Source organism: Onychomys torridus, chromosome 7 (genome assembly GCF_903995425.1).
Source record: "Onychomys torridus chromosome 7, mOncTor1.1, whole genome shotgun sequence".
NCBI lineage: Eukaryota > Metazoa > Chordata > Mammalia > Rodentia > Cricetidae > Onychomys > Onychomys torridus.
This window is the reverse complement of record NC_050449.1, coordinates 52,394,216-52,410,358: the sequence shown is the minus strand read 5'-3', so window position 1 is coordinate 52,410,358 and position 16,143 is coordinate 52,394,216. Positions and strand designations below refer to the sequence as shown.

Below are 16,143 nucleotides of genomic sequence, written 5' to 3'. Positions count from 1 at the left end.
TCAGGATCAGCCATCTGTCTTCAACAGGCCAATTAAAGAGAAAAATAACAAGAAAATAACAGTGAAAAGCAGAGAAAGTTTTATTCAATGTGGCCACATTGCAAAGAACAAATAAAGACCTCCACCTTTCAAATTCTGAATTCTGAATGCCACAAAACCCTGAAGTGTGGTGGTTAAGAGCATCAAATGAAATGAATTTGTCATACTTGTTAGCTGCTGTTTCTGCTCCAGTATTTCTCTTCAGACGTGATGGACAAAACCTCAGGGTTTGGAGGTATGCATAACTCTGAAGTTCTGGTCAAGGTGTGATCCTGCCCTTCACTGTGGACGGATCTAGTCTTCACCCTTTCCTGCCAGATAGTCTGATATACTGTCAGACTATGTGAAATCTCTTTTTGGGAGGTAGTGTCCTCCTGACTGGTGCCAGGCTTTATCATGAGCTTCCTGGAAAAGTTCTGTGTCTTGGTAGCCATTATTTACTAGTCTAATAATCAAAGAGAACTATACAAATATCTGTCTTTAGAATAGTTTTTGTCCTTCTAGGACAGTAACAATTATGCAATTTTAAAATACAAAAGTGGGATTTCAGTTTCAAGGGGGAAAGGTATATATAGCATTGTAAGAATAGTAGATTTTTCAACTGAAAGAAAATGAAGTTGAGTCTAAATGTGCAAACACAAAGAATAAAGAGAATCATTTTGGTGTTATCTTTGATAGAAGATAAGAAAAATGGGCTGGAAAGATGGCTCAAGCGGTTAAGAGGGGTGGCTGGTCTTCTAAAAGATGTCCAGAAAACCTGAGTTTATTTCCCTGTACCCACATTGAGCATACACAGCCCCATTGTTTGGGGGCTAGAGTTTATGTCTCTTGTTCTTTAATTCGGGTGGGCTTTATTTGGATTATTGAGAGTATGGTAGAAATGATGTGTGACTTCTGAAATTTATATTTTGAAGGCTATGTATGTTGCTTTTTCTTGTTGCCAAGAATATACAAAGAGGATAGTCTTCAGTAAATTATGCTGAAGAACAGATAGCTTCATTAACAAGACTAAAATTGGACCCCTCTCTTATACCACATATGAAAGTCAACCCAAAGTGGAGTGAAGACTTAAAGTGTAGATTGAATCTGTAAAGCTGCTGAAAGAAGACATGAGGGAACAGTTTCTTGATGTTGACTTTAGGAAATGGTGCTTTTGTTACTGTCATTTTTATATGACTTATAAAGCATAGGCAACAAAAGCAAACATAAATAAATAGAATTGCAAGAACTGAAAAGCTGCACAGTAAAGAATAAAGGAATCTTGGAGAGACAACTACAAAATGAGAGAAAATATTTTCAAACCATACATCTGATGAGAAGTTAATACCTAGAGTTGATAAGGAATTCAATTCAGTAGTAAGAAAACAACTCAGTTTTAAAAATATTCGAAGGACCTGGAAAGACACTTTCTGAAGACAAAGAAGTGGCCCACAGGTATATGGAAAAAAACTGTTTCATGTGACTAATCACTAGAGAAATTCAAATTAAACCTTCAAAAGGCTACCACCTCACACCCAGTAGAACTACAATATGATCCAATAATTCCTTTTAAAGATGTCTGTCCAGATAAATTAGATCATTGTGTCAAAAACCGGAATTTATTCAACCATGTTCACTGTAGCACATTACACATGGAGTCAACTCAGTGTTCATCATGGATGAGTAAATAACAGTCGTTACAATAGAAACACAGCCTTCTAGAAGGAAATTTTATACTAAAAGACATAAGCACAGAAAGACAAATTCTGCATGATCTGATTATAAACAGAGTCTAACATAGTCGAACTCATAGACTCAAAGAGCAGAATGGTTACAATGTATTGTTTACTTGAAAATTGTTGAGAGAATAGATTTTAAGTGTTCTTACCATTAAAAAACATAAATATATGAGATAATAGATATCTTGATTTAATTTAGCCATTCTATGTTTACATACACCACAACATATTTTACATAAATATATAGAAGTTTTGTCAATTAAAACTGAAATATTAAGGTTTTGTGTTTTGTTTTGTTTTTTAAAGATAAGATCTCCGTAGTTCAGGCTGAGCCCAAACTTGTGGTGACCCACCTGCTTTAGGCCTCCCAAGTGCTTAATTAAAAGTGTAAGGCATCATGCCCTGGCTTAAAAATATTTTTTAAAATACCTAACCTATCAGGAAAGTTAAAAATGATCTATATAATTCATAACATCATATCAAAATATGCAAAACAAAAATTGACGAGACTATGAGTAGGCAAAACTATACTCATAGCAATCACACTTTAATAACTAATAGTTTATGCAAACTCAAAAGTAAGTACAAACAAATACTTAAAATACAACTAAATAGCACAGGCAACAATTTGACCTAGTTGGACATTTGTATGGCTAGAGTTATAGCTCAGTTGTAAAGTGTTTGCCTAGCATTCGTAAAGTCCTGGGCTAAACTGGAAAAAAAAAATGTGGACATTAGCATGAGCATGATGCTATACAGCAACTAAATAGGCTGGTTTCATTGTTTGGGAGTATATTGTTTTATGTAATCATCTTAAAATAATCCATGAGTCAACAAAATTTAGAAAATATTATAAACTAATATTGATAGGAACTAGCAAAAGTTGAGGGAAGTTTGTAGTCTCCTTCAAGATGATCAATTCTGTGTGTGTGTGTATGTATGTGTGTGTGTGTGTGTGTGTGTGAGAGAGAGAGAGAGAGAGAGAGAAATCGGCAATTTAAACATTAACCTCAAAAATGCTAAAAATAGCAAATGTAAACCACAGAAAATAGAAAAAAAGAAAGTGTTAAGTAAAAATTAATGGAGGTCGGGGGGAAAAGCATCAAAACAGTGTCAACAAAGCCAAAGTTGGTGATTTGCAAAGAACAGTGTTGATAAACTTCAGGCAAGGCTCCCATATATTTGGTAAATGTTTTTATCTACTTAAGTGCTAATTCAAAAGACCTATAATATCCAGCATTAGGGAGAGGAACACTAGAGACTTTAATGAACTATTGATAGGTATGTACACTGATAACATTTAAAAATACTGTTTGGCGAGCTATAAATAAATTTGGGGTTGATCCCCAATATTGCAAAAGCAAACCTGTTTGGCCGAATCTCCTGAAACTGTAGACATAAAAATATTCCTGTGCTACGGTGGAGTATGCTTATAACAAGTGACACTGGCATTGAAAGTCATACACAGTAACATTCTTGCCATATTTATTCATAAGAAATCAAAACTGGTAATGATTCAGATGCCTATCAAAATCCAACATGGCATTTTATCAGCAATGGAAATTGGCAGGCCACCTCCATATTCAAAAGCATAAAAAAAAAAAATCTCAGAAGCACTCTTAAAAGAAGTTAGGCACAAAAGAATATAATTCTACTTTTATAATGTTCAAAGACAGGAAAAATTAATCTACAGTTTTTTTAAAGAAAAAGAATAATGATTACGTTTGATGCAGGGCAGTGTTTGGAGCAGGGCAGAGTAATGGCTAAATGTTACAGTGTCAGACTTCTGCTCTATTAATGCCTTGTTTCTGAATCTGGGTAGTAGAGTTCAAACTGTGCTGTTCATGGATGTCATGGGAAGTCATTTCTTTCTCTCTTTTTATTGAGTACAGACAAGTCATAGTGTACTACAAAAACCTATTTGGAAAATTTTGTTTTGAGCCTTATCCCATAATGAAAGTGGTTTTTTTTTCCCTGATGGGGAAAAAAGTTGAGAAGTGTGTGTGCGCGCGCGCGTGTGTATGTGTGTGTGTGTGTGTGTGTGTGTGTGTGTGTGTATGCTCGCGCGCGTGTCTGCATGCACACATACATATATACATATATAATATCTCTAAGTTTGTATGTATAAACGCAGTCACCCTTGTCTGATTTGTTATTTTTTTAAAGATGTTATAGCTGTAGGAAATACCATAGTGAGTGTTATTGCAGAAAAGGTTATAAGTTCATTCTTCATCTGTTAAATATTTCAAACTTACTATTTTATCATTAACTCTTGGGATTTTTACTGATGCTCTGACGTGAATTAGCTGGTGGTGTATTTCCTGTCATCTCAGATTGTTGATAACAGTTAATATGGGTCATGAGTTGCTTTAAAAAAAAAAAAGGAATTTTCCCTTTTTCTCATAGCATTTGTAATAGTGTGTGATAAACTCCATCTACTCCCCAAAGAAAAATTTCCATTTCTGTTTTCTGGGAACAAATGGACAATTTCTGAATTGGTCATTTTCATGGCAATGTTAATATTGTTACTAATCTATAGCTAATGTTTCAGTTATTTTTTTTTAAGTTTAAAAAAATGGGTATGGGCATTTTGCTTGCATGTATGTCTCTATGTGCTGTTTGTGTGCCTGGTGCCTACAGAGACCATAATTGAACCCTGGGACTGTAGTTAGAGACAGTTGTGGACTGCTTGGTTCTGAGAATTGAATCCAGTCCTCTGTAAGAATACCAGTGCTTTGAACACTGAGCCATCTCTCTAACCCCTTTGCTGTCTTTCCTGAAGCCACAGCCTCATACCATTCTCCTCTTACTTATCTCATTAAAAAAATCTCTAGCCACATTAAGAAATTGACCTTCTGTTTTCTCCCCATCTCCTTTGTGATGATCAGCCAGCATTCTGCCGTCATTTGCTTGAACTCCCAGTCCTCTTGGATGCTGAGTAAAACACAAATTTTATATGGTAGTGTATAGAGCACATCCAGAGCCTTCAGAGTCAATGCTGAAAATGTTTAGAACATTTTCACCTGTTAGAAATTTTTATAATAAAATGTTGAGATAACTTTGCAGAGAGCCTTGCCATTGGTGGACAGGTCCCAGAGAGGAGATAAGGAGTTGGTGAGGGAAGGATGAGCCAGGTATGATGGTCAGAAGAACCTTCCAGCCTGACTGACCAGCAGCCAGTGTTTCTTTATACAGAATTCAGTAGCAGGGTTACATTCATGTTGTTCCAAAACATAGATAGATCATTTTCGATTTTGGACATGTGTTTTACTTCCCTTTGCATATCATTTAGTCACTACTGATAAACCATGACAGAACAGAGTTACCTTTTACAATCATTTTCCCTCAAGTTTAATCACTATTGATAAACAATAATCTTTTATAACCATTTTTACTCATTAACCCTATAACCTAATTTTTAAGAATCGAGGGGCATATGACAACCTGTTCTCAGGCTATTACCCTTTGTGGCTTCAAAGATGCTAGACCAAAACAAAATCTTCAAGTAAGCCTGGGCATATTGCCATGTCTTAAGCAGTATGTTATTAACTCTTAATGGTCTGAATGTCCAAGAAAAATCCTCAGGCCAAAGCTGCTGCAGTTATTATTCAAATTCTGGCATAATACAATGTTTACACTTTATATATTTATAGAATTTATTTATATGTCTAACCCTGAGATTCTGTTCTTCCTTGGTCATATGGTATCTGCATGTGCTAACTTTTCTAAGAAAGGGAGGTCCTGACATCTCATTCTTATATCATCTTTTTATATCATTCTTTGTTTATTAATAAGTCTCTGTGTAGGGCAGAGGTAACACCAGGTAACTTTGTTGCTGTATATCCCACGTAGTCACCTGAGTGTATAGTAGGAAGAGGCTTACTATCTGATCTGTGGCCAACTCCTCTAGCTAACGAATCTTGTTGACCTTTTAAAGTTTACAGTATCTTGTTCCTGAGTAAGTACAAGGACAGATGTTTCAAGAATATCTCATAGTCTCATAAAGAGACCTCTGGCTTCTTTATGTGTATTATAATCTCCAAGACATAAGAAAGACTTAAAAGTGGGAGGGGTAGTATGTTCAAGACTTCACTAGGGAAACTTAGAAGCAGTGCTCCTGGGAGAAGACGTAAATGATTCATAAGAAATTTTTTTATCAATCCAATGTCAGGCACCTGTGCTAGCTTTATGGCTTTTGCTGTTCCCATCAGATATGGCGGTGCTATAACATCACAGCTATCTTTAATTGATATTTTATGATAATTGCTTTATCAACTGTCTATAATTCTACATCACCCCCCCTCAGTTTTTCAAGACAGGGTTTTTCTGTGTAGCCCTGGCTGTTTGAGAACTCACTGTGTAGACCAGGCTGGCCTTGAACTCTTAGAGATCTGCCTGCCTTTGCCTCTAGAATGCTGGGATTAAAGGTGTGTGCCACCACCTCCTGGCTCAGTATCAATTTTTTAATAAATTTTTAAATTGTAGGTATACCCAGAGAATTCCTCATTCACATCCTTATCCAGGATTTTAATATTTAAGAAGATTTTTTAGATTTATTTTAGCTTATGTATGAGTGTTTTGTCTGTGCATCATGTGTGCCTGGTGTCTGTGGAGGTCAGAAGAGGGCATCAAATACCCTGGAACTGGAGTTACAGGTGACTGTGAGCCACTGTGTGGGTGCTGGGAACAAAACCTGGATCCTACAAAAGCAACAGTACTTTTTGCTGATAAGCCATGTCTTTTAGGCCAGGAATTAAATATTTTGTTTGTAGTTTTATCTTCTTTTGAAATAAAATTTATCTACATTGAAATGCACAAATACTATACAGTTCATGAGCTCTATCAGTTGTTCCTTCCTGTACAACCAAAATACCTATAAGGATGTAGATTATTACCATCATAGTTGAAAATTCCCCATGTCACTTCTCATCCTCTCCTTACAACTTTCAAAGGGTCTGTTCTTCTGAGTTTTCAGTATAGATTAGTTCTGCTTGTTCTAAAGCTTCACAGGAAAGCAGTCATATCATCTGTAGTGTATAAAGCTTCCTTAACAAAGCCTAATGTATTAGATTCGTCCACATTGTTGCATTTATTAATAGCTGAGGGATTTTGTTTGTTTGATTTTTGGTTTTTCGAGACAGGGTTTCTCTGTGTAGTCCTGGCTGTCCCAGAACTCACTCTGTAGACCAAGCTGGCCTTAAACTCAGAGAACTGCCTGCCTCTGCTTCCTGAGTGCAGGTGTGTTATTGATATAAGCCATTTTAACAGGTGTAAGATGGATTTTTTTTTTTGACATTTTTCACTTTCATTATTTTTACTTTTCAAAAACTGAGCACATATTCTTTTTTATACAATCAGAGGCAAAAATCTACACACAAAGTCAAGAAATAAGTAGTGCTTGGGGGGATTGTTAGTGGTTGGAATCGCTAGTGCTGAGGGAGTTGTTGTCAGGGATGTGCTCACACAGGAAGCTTGCTCTGGTCAGTAAGATGGAATCTTAAAGTAATTTTGATTTGCATTTCCCTGATGGCTAAGGATGTTGAACGAATGTTTCTTTAAGTTTTGTCAGCCATTTTAGATTCCTCTAACTAAAGTTCTCTATTTAGATCTACACCCACATTTTTAGATTGGATTATTTGGGTTTTTGATATTTAGTTCCTTGAGTTCTTTATATATTTTGGATATTACCCTTCTATTGGGTATCTAGTTGGTGAAAATCTTTTCCCCTTCTGTAGGCTGCTGTTTAGTCTATTGATGGTGTCCTTTGCCTTACAGAAAATTTTCAGTTTCAATGAGGTCCCATTTACTAATTGTTGATCTATTGGTGTTCTGTTTAGGAAGTTGTCTCTTGTGCTAGTTAGTTCAAAGCTATTCCCTACTTTCTCTTCTGTTCAGTTCAGTGTATCTGGTTTTATGTTGAGTGTGAGGCATTTTCCCACCAACCTCACAGTTCCCCAGAGTTTTCTTGAGCGTGAGCAGCAGGAAATATTAGATAGAAGGATTTAGATTGTGGAGATAAACAGATAGAAAATAAAGGACAGCCTTGAGAGGGCCTGGCACCTATTCCAATGGGCCCTGACTGTCTCTGCCTCAGGGTATTTATAGAAAGGCCAAAGGGTGGAGCAAAAGGCCTCCTCCCCCAGCACAGCCAAGTGCAGACCATCTCAGACACCTGCACTCAGGCCTGTGCTCCAATCATCCCTTCTATGTAGACCTTCTGGGTAAAGCCACTAGGAACCTGAAAATGGGTTCCCACAGTTGAAGTCTTTGATTTGTATTCACTTGAATTTTGTGTAGGGTGATAGATATGGATCTATTTGCATTCTTCTACATGCTGACATCCAGTTAGACCAGCACCATTTGTTGAAGATGCTTTTTTTTTTCTAGTGTGTATTTCTGATTTCTTTATCAAAAATCAGGTGCCATAGGTGTGTTGATTTACTTTGGGGTCTTTGATTCAGTTCCACTAATGAACATGTCTGTTTTTATGCCAATACCATGTGGTTTTTATTACCATAGCTCTGAATTACAGCTTGAAATCCAGGATGGTGATATCTCTACAAGTTCTTTTATTGTTCAGGATTGTATTAGTTATCCTGGGTTTTTTGTTTTTCCATATGAAATTGAGTATTGTTCTTTCAAGGTTTGTAAAGAATTGTGTATTGGCCTACAGAGAACTCACTCTGTAGACCAGGCTGGCCTTAAACTCAGAGCGCCCGTGCTTCCCTGCCCCTCCTGCAACGCACGACCCCGGAATCCCCCCCACAACCCCTCCCGGCTCTTCTGCCGCCGAGGCTGACAAGGAAGCTGCCTTTGACAACGCGATGGAAGAATGTGTGATCGATGAGGAGTACAAAATATGGAAGAAGAACACCCCTTTTCTTTATGATTTGGTGATGACCCATGCCCTGGAGTGGCCCAGTTTAACTGCCCAGTGGCTTCCAGATGTAACCAGGCCTGAAGATTTCAGCATTCATCGGCTTGTCCTGGGAACACACACATCTAATGAACAAAACCACCTGGTGATAGCCAGTGTCCAGCTCCCTAATGATGATGCTCAGTTTGATGCATCACACTATGACAGCAAAAAAGGAGAGTTTGGAGGTTTTGGCTCTGTCAGTGGGAAAATTGAAATAGAAATCAAGATCAACCATGAAGGAGAAGTAAACAGGGCTTGCTACATGCCCCAGAACCCTTGCATCATTGCAACAAAGACTCCATCCAGTGATGTGCTTGTTTTCGACTACACAAAACATCCTTCTAAACCAGACCCTTCTGGAGAGTGCAACCCAGATTTGCGTCTCCATGGACATCAGAAGGAAGGTTATGGTCTTTCTTGGAATCCAAATCTCATCGGTCACTTACTTAGTGCTTCAGATGACCATACCATCTGCCTATGGGACATCAGTGCAGTTCCAAAAGAAGGAAAAGTGGTGGATGCAAAGACCATCTTTACGGGGATACAGCAATAGTAGAGGACATTTCCTGGCATCTGCTCCACGAGTCTCTGTTTGGGTCAGTTGCTGATGATCAGAAACTTATGATTTGGGATACTCGTTCAAACAGTACTTCCAAGCCAAGCCACTCAGTCAATGCTCACACTGATGAAGTGAACTGCCTGTCTTTCAATCCTTACAGTGAGTTCATTCTTGCCACAGGACTGTTGCCTTGTGGGATCTGAGAAATCTGAAACGCAAGTTGCATTCCTTTGAATCACGTAAGGATGAAATATTCCAAGTTCAGTGGTCACCTCACAATGAGGCTATTTTGGCTTCTAGTGGTACTGATCGTAGGCTGAATATCTGGGATTTAAGTAAAATCGGAGAAGAACAGTCCAGAAGATGCAGAAGATGGCCCACCAGAGTTATTGTTTATTCATGGTGGTCACACTGCCAAGATACCTAATTTCTCCTGGAATCCCAATGAACCTTGGGTGATTTGTTCTGTATCAGAAGACAGTATCATGCAAGTATGGCAGATGGCAGAGAACATTTATAATGATGAAGACCCTGAAGGAAGCATGGATCCAGAAGGACAAGGATCCTAGACATGTCTGCACTTGTGGTTTAGACTCCCCTTGTTGTCCTCTGAACCCTAGAAGGATTGAACACTGGTTTGAGACACAGACTTTGTTCAGTTCTCTGGCTACAATAGGTACCACCAACAATACTATTAGCCCAAACCATGGGGGTTTTCTAATCTTAACTGGGGGACTTAATTCAACAAAGCCACAGACTTATATTGAAATTTTTCTTCAGGAATTTTCTAGTAACAAACCAGGTCCAAAGCATCTTCAGAAATGGGGCATATTACGTGTGATTATTTTTCTTCTTAAGCTATATCCCCAAGTTTTTCAGATTCTCAAGTAAGAGGTCAGAGTGGATAAGGAATAGAGCCAAGTGAAGTAGGTGTCTGAGCCATGAGTATAACTATTGCAAGATGTCATTTTTATTCAGGAATTAGGGGAGAGTCAAGTCATAGAGTTTAAAGTCCTCACACCTGGCTTTCCAGGATGCACATTTTCCTATGTAAACCAGTCTTGGTTTCTTTAGTTAAGACAACACGTTCCTCCTTCCCCTTATATTTTTGCTCATTAGTGTATTTCTTGAGCTGTTTCCATATTATTCTTTTCCTTTCTGTGAAATGGTTTTTGTTGTGTGTGGTTTTTGTTTTTGTTTTTTTAAACTTGGGACCACCAAGTTGTAAGGTATATGTTTTCAACTGACAGTTATACTGCTGGAGAACTGTCAGGTTGAGAAAGAGTGAATTGCTAGTTTGTCTTGGTTTTTAAAATTAAATTAATCCTTGATGAGAGTTGCTTTTCTAGGGGTTAGTCCTTGACCACTATAGTTTGATGCTCTCTCCATTTTGGTTGACCTGTCTCAGCATTGGGCCTGTTACTCTCCATGACTAGCTGTGTAAGTGCTTATAAAGGAATAAATTGCTTTTCTATTAAAAAAAAAAAAAAGAATTGTGTTGGAATGTTGATGGGGATTGCATTGAATCTGTAGATTTTTTGGTAGTATGGCCATTTTTACTATGTGAATCCTACTGATCCATGAGCATGGGAGATCTTTCTTCTGATATCTTCTTCAATTTTTTTCTTCAAAGACTTCAAATTTTTGTCATACAAGTCTTTCACTTGCTTGGTTAGAGTTAGCTCAATATATTTGATATTGTTTGTGTCTATTGTGAGGGATGTTGTTTTCCTAATGTCTTTCTCAGCCTGTTTGTCTTCTGTATATAGGAAGACTACTGATTTTTTGAGTTCATATTGTGTCTAGCCACTTCACTGAAGGTGTTTATCAGCTGTAGGAGTTCCTGGTAGAATTTTGGGGGTTACTTATGTAAACTTTCATAACTTATGCAATAGCTATACTTTGACTTCTTCTTTTCCAGTTTTTATTCCCTTGATCTCCTTCAGTTGTCTTATTGTTCTGGCTAGATCTTCAAGTACTGTATTGAATAGATATGGAAAGAGTGGACAGCTTGTCTTGCTCCTGATTTTAGTGGAATATCTTTGAGTTTCTTTGCATTTCATTGGATGTTGGCTATAGGCTTGCTGTAAATTGCCTTTATTATGTTCAGGACTTCTTTTATATCCTTCCAAAAGTATTCTGTGTCTGTTCAAGTAAGCAGGCATGTGTGAAAGATACAGCAGGTAGTCTTAAGAGATAGTTGTCATCAGGGACAGATCGACTTTGCTGGGACCTGGATTGTAAGCTATTTGAAAATCTTGCTTAAGAAAATGAATACCAAAAGGCACCACAATGCGTACTTGTTTAAATGGGAAAAGAAATGACGGCAGATAAAGTTTTAGTTGCTAAATACTACAAACATTACAAAAATCTAGAGAGATAATGTATTTTAAAACAGCCTTAATTACATAATGCTGTCTTGGCTCTACTTTGTTTCCATGTCAGTGATTTTATAAGGTGCCTTTATGTTTTAGTAGAAATCCTACTTGGTTTTTAGCCCAATATTTAGGGTTTATTCAAGTGAATGTGAGCTTATACCTTTGTGTTTCATTTTTTATAATTAATCAATTAATTTCTATTTATTTATTTATTTTCATTTTTTCGAGACAGGGTTTCTTCATGTAGTTTTGGAGCCTGTCCTGGATCTTGCTCTGTAGACCGAGCTTGCCTTGAACCCCAAGAGATCCTCCTGGCTCTGCCCTCAAGTGCTAGGATTAAAGGCGTGTGCCACTGCCACATGGTCTGCATTTCATTTTTGAGTCCAGTTAATATAATGAGGTGCAGGAATATTCACGGAAACTACCCTTATACCGTGATAACTTAAGTATATTGCAGCAGTCTTGGCAGACTAGATCCCTGCTTTTCACTGAACCCACTAAAAGAATGTGGGGTTCAGTTTCCCCTTGGCTTCTTGTGATCCAGCAATGACGTCAGCCAGTTCACCATCTACTGTCATAAGGAGAGGTTAGAGTGGAAACATTAGCATTCTTAGTCGATTGTACATTAATGTAGCTATTTGTCTTGGTGATATACCCTGTCATCTTTGCACTCAGGGAAAGTGAGGCAAGAGATAGTGCGTTTAAGGCAAACTTGGACTTTATCACAAGATCCTGTCTCAGAAATTGACATCAACAACAACAACAAAAAAGGCCATACACAAAAGCAGTCTAGAAGTTTGTGTAGTCCCCAGCCTCTTGCTATTTCAAACATAGAAACTATTATCATATATTTATGTAATTGTTATTATATCTGTTGTATTGATCTCATGAGGTAAAATTACTAGATCAAAGAATATTTTGATTTTGCATAGCAGTTGGCTAAATTACCATACATAGATTGTATCTCTTTTTAATCATACCAGTGAGCATGTTTGTTTCTCCTATAATTGTCTAGGTTCTGGTTCCACCTATATTGTGCTTCTGTTCAGAGGTGACTTTATATATATTGATATGTAAAATTAAGAGAGGACATAAATTGCAGAAAAGCATGATCCCATCTATACTGTAAAAATGCGTGATGTCTGTCAGGTACTTAGAAAGAAGACTTATGAGAAACTAGCATAAAAAAATCTTTGAGAAATTTATGCATTTTTTGAGAAAAAGAATCTTATGACCATCTAATTCTCTGATAATGCTAGTTAGTAGAATTTCAGCTAATACTTGAGGATTACCTGCTGCAACTTAATGTAGGCTACTGTGTTTTCAGTGGTAGATGAGGTAGTGAGGGGTAGGGAAATAAGGAAAATGGGCCTATGGAGACAATGCTTCATTAAGGAAATGCTTTTAATTAAGATCTGCAAGATGACTACTTGTTAACTACGTCAGGAGGGATAGGCTAGGGAAAAGAGTGAGAATGGAATTTAAGTATGGATATGAGAAATGGGCAGACTATGAAAGTCTGGTGCAGTTTTGTAGTAAGGTCTCTGCAGAATTGATGTACCCTGTTTTTCTTAGAATACAGAAGAACCTATTTATTTACATTTGGTACAGTGGGAAGCTTTTCCTGGAAAGCCAGTGCTTACAGCAGATTCACATTGGTAAACGAGGCCTCTAAAAGGATTTCTTAAATGCTTGCTTGGGAGAGGTTTTGTCCATTGTCAGTTTTTGTTTTTGTTTTTGTTTTTGTTTTTGTTTTTTTAAGGATTTGGGTGTCAATTTGTGAATTGTAGAAAAAACTTAAGACCATCAAGTGTACAGTTTAGCATAAATGGACAAAATTATTTTATTTTTCTTGTTAAAGTGCCCTATGAGAATTTTAGTACCAAAGAATTAAAAGTGAAACTGTAAAACTCCAGCATTTGAGCACTAATGTAAATGAAAGCTATTACCTTCCAAATTGTAGTGTAACAAAGTAACCTTGTGACTTTGTTGGTGGCTACCACAGTCTTGTTTTCTGTTTGAATTGAGTGGCAATTCCCAGCATTATTCAACAGCGGTAGAATTAAGTTCTGTTTTTAGCAAAAGGATTTTGGAAGTATAGTGTTTGTTCTGATATTAACATTCTACTTATGTATTTAGCAATTAAAATGACTCTCGTAATGATGGTGGTATTAGAAGGGATAGGGAGCTGTCACAGAATTTGAAGCTTAATTATCTTTTTGGTAACAAAATATCTTCCATTGCAATACTTATTTCTTATGGTAATTGATTCACTTGTTCTCTGGTTATCTGCTTAACTTCCTAACCATAAACACTTGTTCTCATATTATATTTAATTAGTGTGAATACTATGTGTAGAGTAGTTGAAATCCAGAGGAGATTTTCCTTTAAAAATCATGAAAGAGAAAAGTAAATGGTGAACACTATGATTTTCTTCTAATAGTCTTTGAAAGTCTGTTTACTGAAAATGCATACTAAAATTATTAGTTTAATTTTATAAAAACCCATTTTGCTGTGTTTTACAGAATTAATTATCTACTTTAGAGGAGGGTTCCCTAATACTAGCATTGGGCTCAAGGAATATGTCAGTTCCTTGAGAATGGTACCATCTTAGTTAAGAGTACAAGCTTTGAAAGTAGAAAAAAATTTAGTGTGTTATCATTTATAATTTGAATGAGAGAGATGAGGCAAGTTGGTTTTACATCTAAAAATGGAAGGATAAGCCATAGCATTTTTTAAAATTTTTACTCATGGAGGCCAGGTGAGGTCAGGATGGAAGCTAACTTAACTGGACGTACATTGTTTATGTAGATTTAAATTTTTGCCAAGTGATTTCTGAGGGTGGAACATAAAAATAAACACACGATTCAAAATATGTATGTAGTTGACAGAGTAAAGCCACACAGAAAGGTACAGCTTAAGTTGAAAGTTATTCAAATAAGTATGAAATAATAATTAGACTCTGTATATTCCTTTTTTTTTTTTTTAACATTTTTAACCTTTAGTTGTTTTTTTTTTTTTAATTTAACTTTTGTATTGACTCTTTGGGAGTTTCACATCATGCACCCCAATTCTGCTTGCCTCCTAGGCCCCCCATATACTCCCCTACTCCCCTCACCCCTGCCATAACCCCCACAAAAGAAGAAAAAACAAAGCAAGCAAGCAAACAAACAAAAGCAAAAACAACCCTCTAAACCCAAACAAAACAAAAACAACAACAAAAACATCTCTCTGTTTCTCCTTTCCTGCTTCTCCAACATCTCTTCATTTGTCCTAGTGGCATTGTGGGCTTTGGTGTGTCATATAGTATACATCAGCTTTACTAGCAAATCAAGATACATAACTGTTGATTTTTGTCACCAAAAAAGAGTGTGAAAATAGTGATCAGAAAGTACTGAGAGACCATCAGTAAGGTCATGACAGGAAGGACCATTGTGCATCCAACAAGCCCAGCCTTCCTCCATTAATAAAGAAAAGGTAGTTTCAAATCATACGAACAATAACCTCAGTGAGTTGAAACAAACCAAATATATTTAAAAGCTAGAACTCACTATGATGCTTTTAAAAGGATCTCAAACTTTTAAGAGATCTCTACCCAGGACTGCTGTCATTCTTTGTTGGGAGAGACCATAGCTGCTACCCAAAAACAGAGCTGTTAGCCAAAGCTAGCCCATTTAAAAGTGCCTGCTAGGATGCTATAGAACATAACAGTGCCTGTTAAGGTATTATGAACTTGAGCTACATTCTAGATCCTGCATCCTGGGATGTTGTGGACCAGAGTTGGTATATAGAAAGTCACGATTGTAGTAAGTTACTCTCATGAACATCTATGCCACTCTTGGACCAATATGCATATTTTGCCAGGCCAGTTGTCACTGTAGCTTACAGCGTTCACAGCTGTTGATGTTTTTCTCTCCCAGTACATGCATGTAACCTTCCAGCACTGTGAAAGCTAGCCAGTAGGGAGGAAGCTTCCAGGACAGGGGAGCAGCTCAGTTTCTTCAGTCCTATGACTCAAGTATGTGGTGCCTTCAGCAATAAGGTTTTACCATAAAGTTCTGGAGAGTAACCAAGAGCAGTTGCAATAGCCTGTAATGTTTTAGGGATCCTACTGACCAACAACTAGAAAAGAGGTAACTGTGGTATATGAGAGGGGCATTGTCCCCCAGTATAGGATAACACCATTCAAACTCCTTTTATGCATGCATGTATGTATGTGTATATATATGTATATGTATATAGATATGTATATGTATTATGAAGCTTCTACTGTAGTGGGTTCCCATATGGCTTTTTAAGAGGTTTTTAACATCAGTTATCCCTCCCAATACTCCCGCCTCTACCTCATCCTCCCATTCCTGCCCCATTAAATCCTACTTGTTCATTTCCCCCTTTTCCATATCACCCATGTCCTAGACCCCTTCCCTTGAAATCTTTCCTCCTGTGATTCTTCACTACTTTCCTGACTTCTGTGGGCATTCTAATTTAATCACTCATACCTAATAGCTCATGATTCAAATCTAGCATCCA

The 16,143-nt window shown here is 37.1% G+C and overlaps 1 protein-coding gene and 1 pseudogene across 9 annotated transcripts in view; both read left to right on the top strand.

The window, feature by feature from the left end:
* The window catches only part of Neo1 (neogenin 1), a 170,454-nt gene that overhangs the window by 63,937 nt on the left and 90,374 nt on the right, over positions 1–16,143 (top strand). The window lies entirely within an intron of this gene.
* Positions 8,558–9,888, top strand: LOC118588033 (annotated as a pseudogene).